Source organism: Trachypithecus francoisi, unplaced genomic scaffold (genome assembly GCF_009764315.1).
Source record: "Trachypithecus francoisi isolate TF-2019V2 unplaced genomic scaffold, Tfra_2.0 Lachesis_group12, whole genome shotgun sequence".
NCBI lineage: Eukaryota > Metazoa > Chordata > Mammalia > Primates > Cercopithecidae > Trachypithecus > Trachypithecus francoisi.
Window position 1 is genome coordinate 55328836 of NW_022681457.1, and position 21240 is coordinate 55350075.

At 37.9% G+C, this 21240-nt stretch overlaps 1 protein-coding gene across 1 annotated transcript in view; it reads right to left on the reverse strand.

The window, feature by feature from the left end:
* Window positions 1-21240, reverse strand: part of LOC117093722 (zinc finger protein 100-like) — a 346302-nt gene that overhangs the window by 139513 nt on the left and 185549 nt on the right.

Sequence of the window (21240 nt, forward strand, 5' to 3'; positions counted from 1 at the left end):
GACCACAGACTGAGGACTTAGGAGTTGAATTTGATGGGCACACCTGCAGTGGATCCATTCCACTACAGCAGACGGCGGCCTACAAGGCCCTGGAAGGTCATCAGGTGGCACCTCGTCTATAAGGCCGCCTTCTGTCAAGGGGAGCCAGGAAGGAGTCCGGCTTTCACCAGGTGGCAGAAATCTCGCTGGGGCCTCCAAATGTTGTAACCCAGCGAGTTACAGAGAAACGCCACACTCTGAGACCAATTCAGGAGTCCTTTTTTGCCGGCGACCGAGAGACGGCTAGTGCTCAAAACTCTCTCGGCCCCGAAGAAAGGGCTAGATTTGTTTTTATACCCTGGTCTAAATAGAGGAGGTGGGAACCTAGCTGAAGCAATTTTTACAGAAGCAGAACAGGCAAACAAATTAAAAAAGATTAATTGATTACAGTTACAGAAAAGTAAACAGTTCCAGCTGCAGGGGCTCAAACTATCACAAAGAGATAATGCAGGGGCTTTGGTACCATCCCCCGAGCTCATCCCCAGGAACTGCTGGTTCAGCTTGTCTCAATGTCTTATCAGTAAGTGCATTCCTGGACGTGCCTGGAGTCAGCTTGCACTAGTTAAGTCCTTAAGGGAGGGGGATAAGGGGGGCTGCAGTGAAGAAACAAAAATGGAGTCTGGCCACCTGTCTCTGTTAAGAGAGACAATGAGGTTAAAACAAGGTAGGGTATCACAATTTGAGTAGTACTCATGTGTCAAACACTGTTATTTGGCTTAAAGTACTGGTTTTCTGTTTTTCTCTAAATTTACTGTTAATATACAATTGTTATCTAAGTAGACTTTATCTGATTCAAATGTTTTATGAAATCTGGCTGACAAATATCTCTTACTTGGAATATTGAAATTTTCCATGAATCTAAGTTGAGTATTATAAACAATCTCTTACTAAAAGCCTTTGTGAGGCAGAGTAAGAGTCACAACATTTTATTATAATATGAAAGAACTGTATTAACCATGTTCCCAGTAATTGAACACAGGATTCTCAGTTCTCAGTATGCACCCTGAGTCACTCAGGTAAAACTGGTATCTGTGTAAAGAGGCAGGGCTGGGCGTGGTGCCTCACGCCTGTAATCCCAGCACTTTGGGAGGCCGAGGTGGGCAAATCACCTGAGGTCAGGGGTTCAAGACCAGCCAGACCAACATGGAGGAACCCCCGTCTCCACTAAAAATACGAAAGTAGACAGGCATGGTGGCACATGCCTGTAATCCCAGCTGCTCAGGAGGCTGAGGCAGGAGAATCACTTGAACCCGGGAGGCGGAGGCTGCGGTAAGCTGAGATTATGCCATTGCACTCCAGCCTGGGAAATGAGTGAAACTCCATCTCAAAAAAAAAAAAAGATAAGGTCCTGAGTGGAGGTGCACCACATTGCACATAAATGCCCTCCACATGCACCTATTTTTTTTGTGTGCTATTATTTGCATGGCTAGATATTTACTGAATATAGTCATACTATTTTTTGGCAGCTAATGGCAACTGTTACCCATTAGTTTTATACAATTATTTGCTTGGCTAAAAAATAAATCTTTTGTTAATTTAATGTAAATTGAGAGACTACATTTGCAATCTTCGGTCTTTCAATGTTAAAGGAAATCAGAGACAAGGAATGTGTGTATAAGGTATGCATTTTCCTATCAAAATTCTTCTTGTATTGACTTGGAAACCCCTAGGAGTCCACCTGGAGAATACTCCCTTCAAATCCTTTAGCCAGGATTTTAGATTTCTGAAGTTCAAAAACTTAGTGGTTGAGCAAAGCAAAAATTTTGTCTTTGCTTTTGTTAGTAATCTGGCCATTTCAAAAGCATGTCAATTATGCTAAGCCATTGAAAAAATATGGTTTTGATTAATTTTACCCCACTTCAAATATTTTCTCTAATTGTTACTTCTATTATGTTAATCTAAGAAACTATCTACATAACTCTTCATGCATTCAAAAATACTCATACTGTGTTTAAAATTTCAATATCATCTTACAGTATAGAATTCTCTACAATAAGCAGAAGATAGATTATTAATAAATTATGTTTTAAAGGTTTTTCAATTATGAAAAAAATAGGTATGCATTTAAATAATTTCAATTCTAGGACAGTATCCACTTGTCTATCTGGTATTTCTGTAATGAATACTGTAAAACTGGGCCACCAGAATGGTGCAGACATGCTGATTTAACCAGAATAAGAATGAATTGAGACCGGGTGTGGTGGCTCACGCCTGTAACCCCAGCACTTTGGGAGGCCGAGGTGGGTGGATCATGAGATCAGGAGATCGAGACCATCCTGGCTAACACAGTGAAACCCCATCTCTACTAAAAAAAAATACAAAATATTAGCTGAGTGTGGTGGCATGCACCTGTAGTCCCAGCTACTTGGGAAGTTGGGAAGGAGAATCGCTTGAACCCAGGAGGCAGAGGTTGCAGTGAGCCGAGATCGCGCCATTGCACTCCAGGCTAGGTGACAGAGTGAGACTATGTCTCAAAAAAAAAAAAAATTAAAAAAAAAAAAAAAAAAAAAAGGCTGGGCGTGGTGGCTCACTCCTGTAATCCTAGCACTTTGGGAGGCCAAGGTGAGTGGATCACCTAAGGTCAAGAGTTCGAGACCAGCCTGGCCAACATAGTGAAACCCGGTCTCTACTAAAAACAAAAAATCGGCTGGGCGTGGTGGCACGTGCCTGTAGTCCCAGCTACTTGTGAAGCTGAGGCAGGAGAATTGCTTGTCTCAAAAAAAAAAAAGGGAATTCAGCCTTGTAAGTAGACTATTGATATCCCAGAGGCTGATTATTTACTACTGCTTACTAAATGTTGCCCAATAATGCCAGTGAGCCCTTTCAACCAGATTTTCTTTTTCCTGTTTTGAGACGGAGTTTCATTCTTGTTGCCCAGGCTGGAGTGCAATGACATGATCTCGGGTCATGGCAACCTCTGCCTGGGGTTCAAGTAATTCTCCTGCCTCAGCCTCCCCAGTAGCTGGGATTACAGGCATGCACCACCATGCCCATCTGATTTTGTATTTTCAGTAGAGATGGGGTTTGTCCACGTTAGTCAGGGTGATCCACCCGCCTTGGCCTCCCAAAGTGTTGGGATTACAGGTATGAGCCGAGCGTCTAGCCTTTTTTTTTTTTTTTTTGAGACAGGGTTTCGCTCGTCACCCAGCCTGGACTGCAGTGGCGTAATCTCGGCTCACTGCAATCTCTGCCTTCTGGGTTCAAGTGATTCTCCTGCCTCAGGCTCCCGAAGTAGCTAGGATTACAGGCACCCACCACCACACCTAACTTTTTTTTTTTTTGGTATTTTTAGTAGAGGACAGGGTTTCACCATGATGGTCAAGCTGGTCTTCAACTTCTGACCTCAGGTGATCCACCCGCCTCGGCCTCCGAAAGTGTTGGGATTACAGGCGTGAGCCACTGCGCCCAGCTGACTTGAATAACTTTTAAAATAATCTTTTTGTTGCTTTTGTCATCTAAGTAAACAAAGATATCTATAAATAATAAGTACTTTCCAGTTTTATTCATTACAAATATTAGCTTACCTTTTTTCTGGCTTATTTCTCCTTTATGTACCATTTTATACATTCATGCACACATAGAATAAAAATGCATCCAATTATTCAATTTTTGTTAAATTTTTGTTTAAAGACGAGTGTTATATTTTTTCGCCTGAACAGGATATTTATTGTTGTACTTGATAGTGTTTTCTCTAATGGCAAAGTTGCCTGTGTTTAAATACTGTCTCTGCTGTTGACAGCAAGTCATTTCTCCCAGGGGTTCTGTTTCTTCCTCTGTTAAACGAGGATAATTGTAATACTTACGTTATTAAGTTACTGTGAGAGTTAAATTCATTAACATATAGTGTTACAGTAAATGCTCAGCATAAATTAGCTACTTTTAATATTTATATGCTGAATATTTCCTATATACTTTAACACAGATATATTATTTTATAACCCACAAGTTTTTAAACCAATAGATATATAAATTAATTCTAAAAATGTAGGATACACAAGGAAATACTATTCAGTCTTAAAAAGGATGAATCCCATTATATAACAAATATAAATTTAGAAGACATTATGGTAAATGTAATAAGCTGGACACAGAAGACAAATACTGCATGATCTTATTTATATGTAGAATGTAATAAAGTTTAACTCAAAAAAGTAGAGAGGTGAATAATGGCTATCAGAGGCTGCAGGTGGTGGTACGGAAATAGGGAGTTGCTCATCAAAGGGTACAAAGTTTCAAATACGGTAAATAAGTTTTCAGATCTATTGCACAGCAGGGTCACTAAACAATTATGTCTTGTATATTGCAAAATAATAAAGAGTAAATTTCAAATGTCTCCACACAAAAAATGATAGGTAAGCAAGTTGACAGACATGTGAATCAACCTAATCATTTCATATTTATATATATATATAAACCTTACATTGTAATCCACAAATGTATACAACTATGATGTGCCAGTCAAAAGTACTATTAATACATTTAGAAAGAAACTTTAAAAAAATTGGACCAGAAAAAAAGTTTTTTCATTTTAAAATTCCAGGAAATACATACATATATATTTTTATTTCAAATGACTTGCTCATTTGGTGATGTAGATAAGTAAACTTTACATATCATGAATAGACTGACTCCAACACTCAGGAATAAAATATCTTGATTTTTAATATCCAAAATAATACTTTTAAAGATATATCCTAAAGCAAATTTTAAGAGTAAAATTCTCTCTAAATGTCTAAATAAATAATTTCCTTTGTTAGGAAAAAGGTATTTGAATATATATTTTACACTATATTTAAATTTATTCAATGAACATAATTACTCGACAATAAGACATTTCTTAAATAATTACATAAAAGAAACAATTTGCCTCCTAATTTTAAAACTGAAAAACACTCGACATTTAAGTGCTTAGTGTTACTGGAATGCTAAAGAGCAGTGCTAAATGGGGAATCATTTCATAATATTTATGTCCATGCTGTATGTGAACATGTGGGAATTTGCCAAGGATAGTATTAAAAACATTCAACTACCGTTACAGCCCCAGACTAATTAGAATAAATATAGGTTCCAAACCATTGATGTGGCTGTCTCATTTTCAGGCTTAAAATTGACTATGATGTACCAGAGTTAATACATTTCCAGTACACTTGCTATGTGCTGGGTTTTCTTCTCACTGTACAGGTAAAAACTCAAAGCACATAGAGGCCAAAAAACGCTATTCAGGCCATACAGCCCCTAAGCGGCAGAACTGGGATGTAATCAGGAACCACCTGATACCGAGTTTTAATCTTAATTATTATGCCCAACAACCTCTTACCAAAATCTTTTCATTTTTGACTTAACATTTTGGGTTTGAATTTTCTAATTTAGTAGAAATAAAAAAGGAATTTAAAAACTTTTTTTTTTTTTTTTGAGATGGAGTCTTTCTGTCACCTGGGCTGGAGTGCAGTGGTGCGATCTCAGCTCACTGTAACCTCTGCCTCCTGGGTTCAAGCAATTCTTGTGCCTCAGCCTTCCGAGTAGCTGGGATTACAGGCATGCGCCACCACACCTGGCTGAAGTTTTTTTGTATTTTTAGTAGAGATGGGGTTTCGCCACATTGACCAGGCTAATCTTGAACTCCTGACTGCAAGCGGTCCACCTACCTCAGCCTCCCAAAGTGTTGGGATTACAGGCGTGAGCCACCACACCCGGCCCAAAAACCAATTTTTGTAACTTTTAGATAGTATATAGAACCTAATTTTTGGTTTAAAGTACTCATTACTAAGCTTAACACAAATACTCTAGTAAATAGAATCTAACAATATCCCTCTCATGACTTAAAAGAGCTTCTAATTTTACTTTTGAAATACATTGAATTTTTACATGAGAAGCTAGGATGAGCCTATAATTATATAGAAAATTTGTGGTTTGCATGTACATCATCATCCTATTTGGGTAGTCTAGTTTCTGAAAGTGTCAGAAATATTAATATAAAAATACCTTCTTTGGTTGAATAATTTAAAAATACTAAGTTTTCTCAGTGGCTAAAATGAAATGATTGTTAATACTAATCACTTACCAATGACCAAGTAGTTGGCTATAGTTAGGTGACTTAAGTATAAAAATTGTAGGCTGAACTTTACCCACTAAAATATTATGTAAGACTGCAAAATTCCTCCAAATTGTTATATAAATACGGAAAATATTATTCCAAATTTCAAATCTATGAAGGCAATTTTATTTTGCAACACTTAAAATTCACACTTAAAAACAGAAGATTCTGCAGAAAAACAAGTTGTGCTCTATCATCGAAAATTAAATTTTAAAGTTTTCACTTACCACTCTCTTAAAAATCTAATTTCCAAAATAGTTTCTAACAAATATTTACCACACTTTGTGTAAAAATCTATTAACATTTTCCTTTTATAAACAAAACAATGCTAACTGATGTAATCTTCTCACCCGTGGAAAGTGTATGCCTCTTAATTAACTGATCAAGTTATACTGATAAGCAAATTCTCCAGTGAAAGTCTATTTTTCAGTGCACTAAAATTACCAACTTTCTCATCAGAACCTACAAAGTACCATGTGAAGTAACATGGCATGAAGACAACAGTGAGATAACTGTTGCCATAACACAGAAAAGGAAGGGCTGTGATGCACACATAGTCGAAATACACATAATACGACAAAACTGAAGATAATTACCAAGAAGCAGAATTTCTCTTTAATTTTAGCAAGAGTCAGCTTTGCAGTCTGGAAAAAAAGTCCTCACTACATGAAGAGGTAATGTTATTTTTCCACCACTGATATTTTCCATCTCTGACTTGAAGTTACAAACTAACTCGAGCAAAAATATTTATGGCTTATTATGGAGCATCTGTTACACAGCAATAACTGTCATGTTTATTTGCTACCTTTACATATAAAAACAAACTCATGACTTCTGAAGTCTCCCTAGTACTTAACTAAGCAAACTGGCTCAATCAATAAATTTCCTTTTGTCAATTATAAAAAGTGAAAGGGACCATAACTTAAAAAGTAGGCTTATATAGGTTTCTCCAATTTATAAAACAACATGGAATGTTCTAACTAAATAAAATGTAACAATAGGCCAAGCGCGGTGGCTCAAGCCTGTAATCCCAGCACTTTGGGAGGCCGAGATGGGCGGATCACAAGGTCAGGAGATTGAGACCATCCTGGCTAACACGGTGAAACCCCGTCTCTACTAAAAATACAAAAAACTAGCCGGGCGAGGTGGCTGCGCCTGTAGTCCCAGCTACTCGGGAGGCTGAGGCAAGAGAATGGCGGGAACCCGGGAGGCGGAGCTTGCAGTGACCTGAGATCCGGCCACTGCACTCCAGCCTGGGCGACAGAGCGAGACTCCGTCTCAAAAAAAAAAAAAAAAAAAAAGTAACAATAAAGTAATTTTGGAATTAACATCTAAAAATTGTCTGCAATATTAAATTTCATAAAAATTATTCATGTAAGCCCTGACCAGCTCACATAATTAAAACTTTATCAATTATTAAACAAACAAAGGAAACAAGAAAATTACGGGTACCAGGCAAGTAAAAACAGAATTTTCATGGGGAGATAATGAACCATAACCCATCAAATTTTACAGTAGCTAATTTAATACAGAGTACAGATCTGCTTTCAGCATTCTTAAAGTTTTTAGTTTTCTAGTATATGCCCTTATTAAAATAACTTATTTTGTTCCAATATTGTTTCTTTCTAAAAACAGGTACAAATTCATACTCTGCTTACTTTATAATTTTTTTACACTTAAGATTTACCTTTAGAGTAATATATATGTTTAACTCTATGTAAGTCAAAACTGTAAGTCTGTATGTGTTTGCAAGTAGAGAGTCCACATGTTCAAAGAAAAAAAAATGTAACAAATACTTGAGAATATCTATTTGGGACTCAGAAGTATACTGGTTTTATTTATACCTTTTTTTGAGACAGAGGTTCACTCTGTCGCCCAAGCTGGAGTGCAGTGGTGCAATCTCAGCTCACTGAAACCTTTGCCTCCCAGCTTCAAGCGATTCTCTTGCCTCAGCCTCCTGAGTAGCTGGGACTACAGGTGCATGTCATCATGCCCAGCTAATTTTTGTATTTTTAGTAGAGACGGGATTTCACCATATTGGCCAGGCTGGTCTTGAACTCCTGACCTCGTGATCCACCTGCCTCGGCCTCCTAAAGTGCTGGGATTACAGGCGTGAGCCACCACACCTGGCCTGTTTATACTTCTATATAATTTTTATTATGACCATAAAAATGACCATGTAGCCAATAAGAATTTAATTGAACAGCATAAAATAACTAACAATGTATAATTGAACTGTCTGTAATATAGATGCTAGAAGTGATTACCTCATTTACTCTGATGTGATTACATATTGTATGTCTGTATCAAAATGTCATATATTGTATAAATATATACACATATTATGTAACTATAAAAATTAAGAAAAATAAATTTAAATAAAAACCTATGGGATATTCTTTAACTTATTTGCAGTTTAAAGCCACTGGCAAAAGAGATTTCTAGAGATGTTACTTTGCAATATTACCAAATAGTATACTGCTATTATCTTTTACCTAGTCCTTAAGTGAGACAGGCTAAAGTTAATGGCATAAGAATGCTTTGTTGAATGCACAATACTGTTAACATGGTATAAAATAAGTTCACATAATCCTAAAATTTTTAAATTTACTGCATTTTATTACATAAAAGTACAATCAGTATGACATACCATTTAATTTTAATTCACTTTTAACTAAAATATTTTTCTCTCACTATAATACATTACTCTGAACACCTACCTCATACATCACTCAATAAATTAGAGGTTCTCCATCTTGTGCATCTTACATTTTAATGTCCTTACTCTTTTATATAAATGGTCATAAATAATGCTCACCTAAGAACCTCTAGTATCTCTGATGTAGCAACTGATCACATGCTTTCACATGTAAATACAAAAGGAATTTTTTTAAAAAGCATGAAATAATTTGATACTTTAATCAATCATTTGCTTTTCAAAAATTTCAAATTTTGATTGGGCATGGTGGCTCATGCCTGTAACCCCAACACTTTGGGAACCTGAGGTGGGCAGATTACCTGAGGTCAGGAGTTCGAGACCAGCCTGGCCAACATGGTGAAACCCCATCTTTACTAAAATACAAAAATTAGGTGGGCATGGTGGCTCATGCCTGTAGTTTCAGCTATTCAGGAGGCTGAGGCACAAGAATAGCTTGAACCCAGGAGACAAAGGTTGTAGTGAGCCATGATCGTGCCACTGCTCTTCAGCCTGGGTGAGAGTGAGATTCCATATTAAAAAAATCCATATTATTTTCAAGAAAAAAGTATACTTTTAATGTAACTTGATCTTGGCTCATGGCAACCTCCACCTCCCAGGTTCAGCATCCCAAGTAGCTGGGACTACAGGGTCCCGCACCACACCCAGCCAATTTTTGTATTTTTAGTAGAGACAGGGTTTCACCACGTTGTTCAGGCTAGTCTCAAACTCCTGACCTCAGGTGATCCACCCACCTCGGCCTCCCAAAGTGCTAGGATTAGACATGAGCCACCGCACCTGGCCTAAATATTTTTTTCATACTTGTTACATCTGCAATAGTATATTTTAGTATGAGCTCTCCGGTGTTTTCTAAGCTATAGGTTTTGAAAAAAAATTTTTTTTTTCAAATTTATTACATTTGCTGGATTTTCTTAAATATAAGTTCCCTGATGTTGAACAGTTTGAGCAACTGCTTCAGCGTTTTCCTCTAGTACAAAATGTATACAATAAGATTTGTGATATAAGTAGAGGTAATACAATCCTCTTTGTAACATCAGTCTTCAGAGTAAATACTGTACTTTAAAGGCTATATTTTCTGAAAGATTTTACAGTACTTGCACTAACAATGCTTTCATTAAGTACGAACTTTCTGATGTTAAGATGTGAGGAGATATTAATGGCTTTTCTACATCCTTTATATTTGCACATCTTTTCCCAAGTGTAAATGCTTTCCTGTGCAATAAGGTGTGAGCATTTAAGTTTTTCCATATTCTCCACACTTTTCTCCAGTATGAATTATCTTAGCTACAATAAAGTGTGACAACCATTTAAAGGCTTTGTAACATTCTTCATATTACTAGGCTTTTGTAGCAGTATAATTTCTTTTCTGTTTGGAAAAATTTGAGGTGGTGTTGAAAGCACTGTCATATCTTTCAAGTTTTTAAAGTTCTCTTCAGCATAAATTACCTTATGTCACTTAAGAACTGAAAACTAAGTCTGTGCCACATTTTAATTTAGTTCATTCACTATGGAAGACAGTGTGGTGATTCCTAAAGGATCTTGAGCCAGAAATACCATTTAACCCAGCAATCCCATTACTGGGTATATACCCAAAGGAATATAAATCAATCTACTATAAAGACATATTCACACATATGTTAATTGCAGCATTATTTATAAGAGCAAAGACATGGAAGCAACACAAATGCCCATCAGTGATAGACTGGATAAAGAAAATGTGGTACATATACAACTTGGAATATTATGCCCCCATAAAAGGGAATGAGATTATGTCATTTGCAGGGACATGGGTGAAGCTGGAAGCCATCATCCTAAGAAAACTAACACAGGAACAGAAAGCCAAATACCACATATCCTCACCCAAAAGTGGGAGGTGAACAATAAGAACCCATGGACACAGGGAGGGGAACAACACACACTGGGGCCTCTTAGGTGATGGGGTGGTGAGCAGAGAAACAGCTAATTCATGTGGGGCTTAAAACCTAGATGATGGGTTGATAGGTGCAGCTAATCACCGTGGCATACATATACGTATGTAACAAACTTGTACATTCTGCACATGCATCCTGGAACTCAAAATAAAAATAAACTTTTTCACATTCTTCACATTTGTAGAGTTTATTTTTCATAAGAATTCCTGTGTGTAGTAAGAGTTGAGAACTTGGCTAAAGGCTTTGCCACATTCTTCACATTAGTACAGCTTCTCTCCAGTACGAATTATCTTGTGTAGTAAGCTGAGAGGACTTCAAGGATTTGCCACATTCTTCACATTTGTAGGGTTTCTCTCCAATATTAATTCTCTTATGTTGAGTAAGGATTGAGGACACACTAAAGGCTTTCCTACATTCTTCAGATTTGTAAGGTTTCTCTCTAGTATGAATTATCTTATGCTGAGTCAGGTGTGAAAGTGTACAAAATGATTTGCTACATTCTATACATTTGAAAGGTTTCTTTCCAGAATGTTTAATGTGTATTTAAATTTGAAAACTGATGAAAGACTTTCACATCTTCATTACATTGATATATTTTGCTCTGGGTAGTTGTCAAACATTGGTTAAGTCCATTATAACCTTTCTTGTGCACCTTACACTCATCCATTCTTACAGACTTTTCTTAAGTGTAAGTTCTCATGTTCACATTTATCGTATTTCCTCAGTATCACCTTTGGGAAATAATCTTCTATGTCTTGCTCTGGGCAGAGGTCTTTGATAAAATGAGAACACATAACTAAAAGAAATCAAACAACAAATTACTTCATTTATTAGACTCAGGTGAATATACTTTACAAGTCTAACCTATAAAATTATATGAACTATATAAGCAAGATGGCATAGCAAAATACCACGAGCTCTAATTTTTAAAACAAATATATACATGTAACATATACTGACCAAAATACATTTGTGGAAAACTTATAAATGAGTTAAGTGTGTGCCATGCCCCAGGTGAGTACAATGCAAAGAGTCACACAGAAAAAAAAGTCAGTTACATTTACCTAAATCAGGTCTTTTTACTCCCCAGTATAAAATAGTGCCTTCAAAAGTAAATTGCCAACTCTCGGTTTCTATTTTAAAAGTCAAGAAAAATACTGGGACATACATCTTCAGTTCTCAATTCTACAGGTCTTTCCTGACACTGTTTCTTGTCTCCCATGACATAAAGTGCTGAAAGAAATGATGCTATAGTTTGGGATGACAGTTTGAGTCTGATGAGATCGAAAGTAAATGTTATAGCAGCAGAGAGACTGCAGTACCACCGATAGGGAACACGTGTAGAAAATGGTTAGTATTAAGAAGAAACAGGCCGGGCGCGGTGGCTCAAGCCTGTAATCACAGCACTTTGGGAGGCCGAGGAGGGCGGATCACGAGGTCAGGAGACCGAGACCATCCTGGCTAACACGGTGAAACCCCGTCTCTACTAAAAATACAAAAAATTAGCCGGGAGTGGTGGTGCGTGCCTGTAGTCCCAGCTACTTGGAGGCTGAGGCAGGAGAATGGCGTGAACCTGGGAGGCGGAGCTTGCAGTGAGCCAAGATCGCGCCACTGCACTCCAACCTGGGTAACACAGCGAGACTCCGTCTCAAAAAAAAAAGAAGAAACAGGCCGAGCACAGTGGCTCATGCCTGTAATCCCAGCACTTTGGGAGGTCAAGGCGGGCAGACCACGACGTCAAGAGTTTGAGACCATCTTGGCCAACATGGTGAAACCCCATCTCTACTGAAAATACAAAAATTAGCTGGGAGTGGTGGTATGTGCCTGTAGTCTCAGCTAGTTGGGAGGCTGAGGTAGGAGAATCGCTTGAACCCGGGAAGCGGAGGTTGCAGTGAGCCAAGATCGCGCCACTGCACTCCAGCTTGGACACAGAGCAAGACTCTGTCTCAAAAAAAAAACAAAAAACAAAAAAAAGAAAAGAAACAGAAATAAACTCTTTTAACTAAAAAATAAACACAAGCTTTTAGACAAAGAAACATTCTAAGAATATCCTCGAGAGTCTCTCAGAATCTCTAGTGAAGACAGCTGGTTTCAGACTATGCCAGGAAAAAGCTACATTATAAATACTGTGGATAGCATTTTTAAAATGTCCAAATCTCAATCAAAGATTACAATGTATATAAAATATTAGGGCAACATGGTCCCATCATAAAAATTATCAAATTTTCAGAAAGCAGCGACTAAAAACGATATATAGATTAAAGAATGTAAAATAAAGTGAATAATACTAAATCAGTGAAATAGAAACAGACAACTATTGAAAATCAGACAAATAACACCAAAAGTATTAAAAATGTCAAAAAACAAATTGTGGAGGTAAAAAATACAAGAAGAAATAACTGAAACATTCTAGTAGTAAGATAAATGACAAGAAGTTCAAGTAACAAACTAGTATACACAAGATATTTATAATAAGCACATACATAAGCACAATTTAAAAAGTCACAGACAAGACAATCTTAGAAGCTGCAAGACAAAAGTGATGTGTCATCTATAAGCACAGTCTTATATGATAACCTCTGAATTTGTCAACATACATTCTGTGGGCCAGAAAGAAACTGTGTGATATCATCAAAGTCCTGAAAAAAAAACAGCTATAATGTGAGAATAGGACCATCAGCAAAAATGTCCTACCAAAACAACAACAAAAAAACAAAAAACAAAACAAAATAAAAAAACACAGGAAAGAAAAGACCTTCCAAAATAACCAAATCCCAATCAAGTATGTTGACACTGCACATACCCTATGTATCTAAGATGCTGAAAGGGTTCTTTCCACTGGAAAAAAAACATGATGTAAGAATACAACACATAATCATAAGAAAATATGTAACTTTCTGGGAAAGACATGCACATAAACAAAAATAAAATTCCTCAGCATTATAATGGTGCAGAAAATGTCATTCTCTAAAACTTGAAAGATAAAAGCATAAAAGTTATTATAAACATCTCTTAATAAATATACAACATAAAAAGATATAATAAGCAACATGAATAACAAAGTTGAGGGCAGATGTAATGAGGAAGAACTTTTGTCTACAACTGAACTTAATTTTTCTCAGATTAAAATACACTGTTGCATCTTTTAGACGTTTTATATAATCTCCAAAGTACCGGAAAGTAAATACCCATATAGATACACAAAAGAAAGTAAGAAATAAGTGAAAGCATATCAATACAAAAATTAAAAAGACACGGCCGGGCGCGGTGGCTCAAGCCTGTAATCCCAGCACTTTGGGAGGCCGAGACGGGCGGATCACGAGGTCAGGAGATCGAGACCATCCTGGCTAACATGGTGAAACCCCGTCTCTACTAAAAATACAAAAAAAAAAAAAAAAACTAGCCGGCGAGGTGGCGGGCGCCTGTAGTCCCAGCTACTCCGGAGGCTGAGGCAGGAGAATGGCGTAAACCCGGGAGGCGGAGCTTGCAGTGAGCTGAGATCCGGCCACTGCACTCCAGCCTGGGCGACAGAGCGAGACTCCGTCTCACAAAAAAAAAAAAAAAAAAAAAAAAAAAAAAAAAAAAAAAAAGACACAAAGGAAGACAAATAGAGAAATGAGGACAAAGATACAAGAATTGAAACAAAATAAAATTAGTAAGTTTTTATTTTTCATAAAATTATTTAAATATATACAAAATTAACTTTCCAATCAAAGGACATACTTTTAATAAAAGAATTTTAAGAAAAAAATTGACAAAAACCAACTTGCCTTTCTACAAGAGTCAGCAGAGATCTAATGACAAAAATTACTAAAAGTGGGAAGATAGTAGACATTCCATGCAAATATTAAAAAAATGAAAACAGAAGAGGTCAAAATATTATTACGCAAGCTACATCTTATGTCAAAAACTGTCATATTTTATAAAATGTACTTGAAGTCAAAGCTCCAAAAGGACAAAGAAGGACATTAAACAATAATAAATTCATTCACTGGGAACCTATGACAAATTTGTATGTGTGTGTGTGTGTGTGTGTGTGTGTGTGTGTGTGTATCTTACATGAGGGTCCCCAATATGTAAAGCAAATATTGACAGAACTGAAGAAACACAGAGAGAGCAATAAATTTTAGTGGGATATTTTAATACTTCACTTTCTATAATAATAATAACAGAATTTGGTAAGGAATATTACTAAGACAGAATATTAGCAAGACAGAATATTAATAACAAAACAAGACAGAATATAGTAATTATTTCTGTAATAATAATAAAACAAGACAGAATATTAAGGAGTAATAAGGAAACAGAGGATTTGAAAGCAATATAAAATAATTATTCCAAGCAGAGGTATAGAGAACACTCCTCAACATCAGTACAGACACCTTTCTCAATAGCTCATACAACATTGTCCTTAATAGATCACCTGTTAGGCCAAAAGAGAAGTCGTTTTTTTTTTTTTTTTTTTTGGAGACAAGCCTCGCTCAGTTGCCCAGGCTGGAATGCAAAACAAAAGTCTTAACACATTTTTTTTTTAAACTGAAATTTTATGGATTACTTTCTCTGACCAAAGTGGAATGAGTATTAATAGAAAAAACTGAAAAATTCACAAATACACAGAAATAAAGCAACACAACCTTCAGCATGCTCTTAATGAAAGGTTCAAACAGGCGTAGCACGGTGGCTCATGCCTGTAATCCCAGCACTTTGGGAGACCGAGGCAGGCAGACCATGATGTCAGCAGTTCGAGACCAGCCTGCCCAATATGGTGAAACCCCGTCTCTACTAAAAATACAAACAGAAAAAAAAAATTCGCTGGGCATGGTGGTGGGCACCTGTAATCCCAGCTGCTTGGGAGGCTGAGGCAGGAGAATTACTTGAACCCAGGGGGTGGAGGTTGCAGTAAGCCCAGACTGCACCATTGCACTCCAGCCTGGACGACAGAGTGAAACTCCATCTCAAAAAAAAAAAAAAGAAAAGAAAAGAAAAGAAAAACAGGTTCAAATAATTAATATTGTGAAGATTTTCATACTGCTTAATGTAATCTAAGGATTTAATGCAATGTTTTTCAAATTTCTCATTGCATTTTTGAAGAAACAGAAACAGCAACCCCCAATGGCCGGGCGCGGTGGCTCAAGCCTGTAATCCCAGCACTTTGGGAGGCCGAGATGGCAGATCACGAGGTCAGGAGATCGAGACCATCCTGGCTAACGCGGTGAAACCCCGTCTCTACTAAAAAAATACAAAACACTAGCCGGGCGAGGTGGTGGGCGCCTGTAGTCCCAGCTACTCAGGAGGCTGAGGCAGGAGAATGGCGTAAACCCGGGAGGCGGAGCTTGCAGTGAGCTGAGATCCGGCCACTGTGCTCCAGCCTGGGCGACAGAGTGAGACTCTGTCTCAAAAAAAAAAAAGAGAGAGAAACAGCAATCCCCAAAAGTATATGGAATCTAAAGAGACAATAAAGTACTCAACATATCTTCAAAAAAGGACACAATGTTGGTGGCATTACAGTTCCTTATTTTATTTTTTTTGACGAGCCAGAGTTTTGATCTCGTTGCCCAGGCTGAATTGCAATGGCGTGATCTCGGCTCACTGCCACCTCTGCCTCCTGGGTTTGAGCAATTCTCCTGCCTCAGCCTCCCAAGTAGCTGGGATTACAGGCACCTGCCACCATGCCTGGCTAATTTTTTTGTATTTTTAGTACAGACAGGGTTTCATTATATTGGCCAGGCTGGTCACAAACTCCTGTCCTCAAGTGATCCACCTGCCTCAGCTTCCCAAAGTGCTGGGATTACAAGCGTAAACCATGGCGCCCAGCCTACAGTTTCTTATTTTAAAGTACATTACAGGCCGGATTCAGTGGCTCAATCTGTAATCCCAGCACTTTGGAAGGCCGAGGTGGATGGATCACAAGGTCATAAGTTCAAGACCAGCCTGACCAACATGGTGAAACCCCATCTTTACCGAAAATACAGAAATTAGCCAGGCGTGGTTGCGCGTACCCGTAATCCCAGCTACTCAGGGGGCTGAGGCAGGAGAATCGCTTGAACCTAGGAGGTGGAGGTTGCAGTGCACCAAGATTGTGCCATTGCATATCAGCCTGGGTGACCAAGTGAGACTCCATCTCAAAAAAAAAAAAAAGCACATTACAAAGCTATAGAATTAAAACAAGTTGGTATGAGTGTCAAGGTGAAAAAGTAGACTAATCAAATATAATGCAGCACATATGTAAACATTCATACATATGGTGATATGAAGACTCATTTGTATACCCGTAATTTTTGCAACATTGTTGCTAAAAGCCAATGGGTAAAAACAATGCAAATTTTTGTCAGCAAATCATTCAGTAGATATAATTTGAAATATAAAAGTACTGGAATATCATCCAGGTTTTGAAAAGCAGAAAGTATTCTAAAAACTAAAAATAAAGCTCAATGACCTTTTTCAAAAAAATGAGCCAGCCATGGGTTTGGAGAAGAGACACCAAATTGCATTACAGACCAACTAGGCTTAATAGACTTGTACAAAACTTTCCAGTCAAAAGCAAGACTCTCTCCAGTCAAAACCACAATATTCTTTTTTTTTTTTTTTTTTTTTTGAGACGGAGTCTCGCTCTGTTGCCCAGGCTGGAGTGCAGTGGCCGGATCTCAGCTCACTGCAAGCTCCACCTCCCGGGTTCATGCCATTCTCCTGCCTCAGCCTCCCGAGTAGCTGGGACTACAGGCGCCCGCCACCGCGCCCGGCTAGTTTTTTTGTATTTTTTAGTAGAGACGGGGTTTCACTGTGTTAGTCAGGATGGTCTCGATCTCCTGACCTCGTGATCCGCCCGTCTCGGCCTCCCAAAGTGCTGGGATTACAGGCTTGAGCCACCGCGCCCGGCCAAAACCACAATATTCTTATTTGTACCTGGTGTATTCTGTTCAAACACATACCAACTCACTAAATTTAAGAATACCAGCTAGGTGCAGGGGTTCATTCCTATAATCCAGCCACAGTGAGAGGATCACTTGGAGTCAGATATTTGCAACCAGCCTGGGCAACATAGTGACACCCTGTTTCTACAAATAATAAAAAAATGTGCCTGACATGGTAGCGCATGTCTGTACTCCCAGCTGCTTGAGAGGCTGAGATGAAAGAATCACGTAAGCCCAGGAAGTTGAGGCTGCATTCAGCCAAAATCATACCACTGCACTCCAGCCTGGGTGACAGACTAAGACCCTGTCTCAAACAACAACAAATTTAAGATGACCAAAATTATACACTGTGTGTTTTCTCACCAAAACTGAATGAAACTAGAAATTAAAAGAAAAAGTGTAACTGGTAAATCCAAAAACATATGAAAATAAAACACTCTTCAACATTTTCTTGCTTAGGGTTCAAAACATTTAATTTTTCAAAGATGTCAATAAAACCTACAGTGTTGAACAAATTCAATATAATCTCTATAACAATCTCTATAACAATCCTAATAGTACAGTTTTTCACAGAAATATTTTTAAAAATTTTTAAATTAGATTGTAAACTATAGCCAAATACCCATGAAAAACAACAAAGAGGCATTATGCTTTCCGGTTTGAAAACACATTAAAAGCTACAATAAGAAAAACAATCTGGTATGGACAAAAAGATCAACAGATGAAAGAATAGAGAGCTCAAAAATAAACCCTTCGGTATCTGATCAAATGATCTTCTGAGAAGCTGCCACGAGCACACAATAGACAGAATATAATTTCTTCAAAACATAATGTTGAAAATTGGATTATGAACACTAATAAAGTTGGAATATTTCCTTGAACAATATATAAAATATACTTTAAATAAAATACTTAAGATCTTAAAAAATAACAAATCTCTTAGAAAAAATATAGGGGAAACACATGACATTGGTCTTGGCACCACTTTCTTTCTTTCTTTTTTATTTTTCAGACGGAGTCTCTCTGTCGCCCCAGGCTGGAGTGCAGTGGCGTGATCTCAGCTCACTGCAAGCTCCGCCTCCTGGGTTCACGTCATTCTCCTGCCTCAGCCTCTGGAGTAGCTGGGACTACAGGAGCCCGTCACCACTCCTGGCTAATTTTTTGTATTTTTAGTAGAGATGAGGTTTCGTCGTGTTAGCCAGAATGGTCTCGATCTCCTAACCTCGTGATCCACCCGCCTGAGCCTCCCAAAGTGCTGGGATTATGGGCATAAGCCACCATGCCCAGCCGGTATTGGCACCATTTTCTTAGATATGACATTAAATGCACCAGCAACAAAGAAAAGAACAGTAAAACTTAACGGCACTGTACTTCAAAATCACTGCACATCAAAGAAAACATTCAATGGAGTGATAATGCCTTCTAGGAAATGGGTGAAAATATGTGCAAATCGTGTGATAAGAGTTAATATTCAGAATATATAAATAACTTTAAAACTGAACAATAAAGTTGAATAATTTTAGAAATAAATAATTGAACTAAATTTTCATCAAAAAAGATACACAAACGGGAAAAAGCATTTAAAAGGACACGCAGTTATTAACTTGTAGAGAAATGCATAAAAACTACAATGAAAAACAAAATCACCTCATATCCATTATAATGAAACTATAAATCTTTTAAAAACACCCAATCTGTTTACGATGCAATGAAAATGAAACCCGTGCTTATTGTTGGTGGAAAACAAGAATGCAACCATTATTTCACAATGTTATAAATCTTGCTCAAATAACTAAAAATGAAATTATCAAATACGGCAATCCCATTTATGAATCTATATCTGAAATATACGACATAGGACATGGAAGAAATATTTGAACATCCATGTTTATTGTTACAGTACTCACAAAGGCTGAAAGGCTGAAGCAACCCAGATCTCTCTTAATTTACAAAAACACGAAAAAATGTAACGTGTATACAATAAAATATTATTCAACCTTAAAAAAATTCTGTCACATTTTAAGTTAAACATTAAGAATATTATGTCGGCCGGGCGCGGTGGCTCAAGCCTGTAATCCCAGCACTTTGGGAGGCCGAGACGGGCGGATCACGAGGTCAGGAGATCGAGACCATCCTGGCTAACATGGTGAAACCCCGTCTCTACTAAAAAAATACAAAAAACTAGCCGGGCGAGGTGGCGGGCGCCTGTAGTCCCAGCTACTCGGGAGGCTGAGGCAGGAGAATGGCGTAAACCCGGGAGGCAGAGCTTGCAGTGAGCTGAGATCCGGCCACTGCACTCCAGCCTGGGCGACAGAGCGAGACTCCGTCTCAGAAAAAAAATAAAAAAAAAAAAAAAAAAAAAAAAAGAATATTATGTCACCTGCCGGGCACAGTGGCTCAAGCCTGTAATCCCAGCACTTTGGGAGGCCGAGACGGGCGGATCACGAGGTCAGGAGATCGAGACCATCCTGGCTAACATGGTGAAACCCCGTATCTATTAAAAAACAAAATACAAAAAACTAGCCGGGCGAGGTGGTGGGCGCCTGTAGTCCCAGCTACTCGGGAGGCTGAGGCAGGAGAATGGCGTAAACCCGGGAGGCGGAGCTTGCAGTGAGCTGAGATCCAGCCACCGCACTCCAGCCCGGGCGACAGAGCGAGACTCCGTCTCAAAAAAAAAAAAAAAAAAAAAAAAAAAAAGAATATTATGTCACCTGAAATAAGCCTGTAACAAAATGATGAATACTGGATGATTTCACTTATATGAGGTATTTTAAGTAGTTACACTCATATAAACAAAAAGTGGAAGGGTGTTTGTCAAGGGCTGCAGAGAATGTAAAATGGGTTGTTACTTAATGGGTATTGAGTTTTAGTTTTATAAGATGTAAAATGTCTAAAAGTCTTTTGCATAACAATGAAAACACACTTAAACATGCCTGAAATGTACAGTTTTCTTTTGTGAGGGGCTCTCACTCTGTCAGCCAAGCTGGAGTGCAGTGGCACAACTACGGCTCCACTGCAGCCTCAAACTCCCAGGCTCAAGTAATCCTCTCCCCTCAACCTCCTAAGCAGCTGGGACCACAGGTGCAAACCACCAAGGCTGGGTATTTTTTTAAAATTTTTTTACCGAGGGGGTCTTTATATGTTGCCTAGGCTGGTCTCAACATTTTGGGCTCAATCTTGGCCTCCTTAAAATCCTGGGATTACATATTTGAGTCACCACCATACCTGAGCCTGAAATGTACACTTAAATGGATTTCCGATGATAAATTTTATGTTATGTTTTTACAACAATTTAAAAAAAAAACCCTAAAAACATAGAGAACTATAAGTCTTTTCAAAAATTAACCTCAAATCACAAGAGTGTTTCGCTCACACAAAAGAAATAACATATTCATCATTAAACACATGGTGAAAATAAGACTATTCCCATGACTACTCATTTAGATAAGATAAACAACCATTGCAAATCAGCTAAGAAACAATATATACAAGCCATAACTAAAATTGAGGTCATATTGACAGATACACACACACACATATATAATCTGA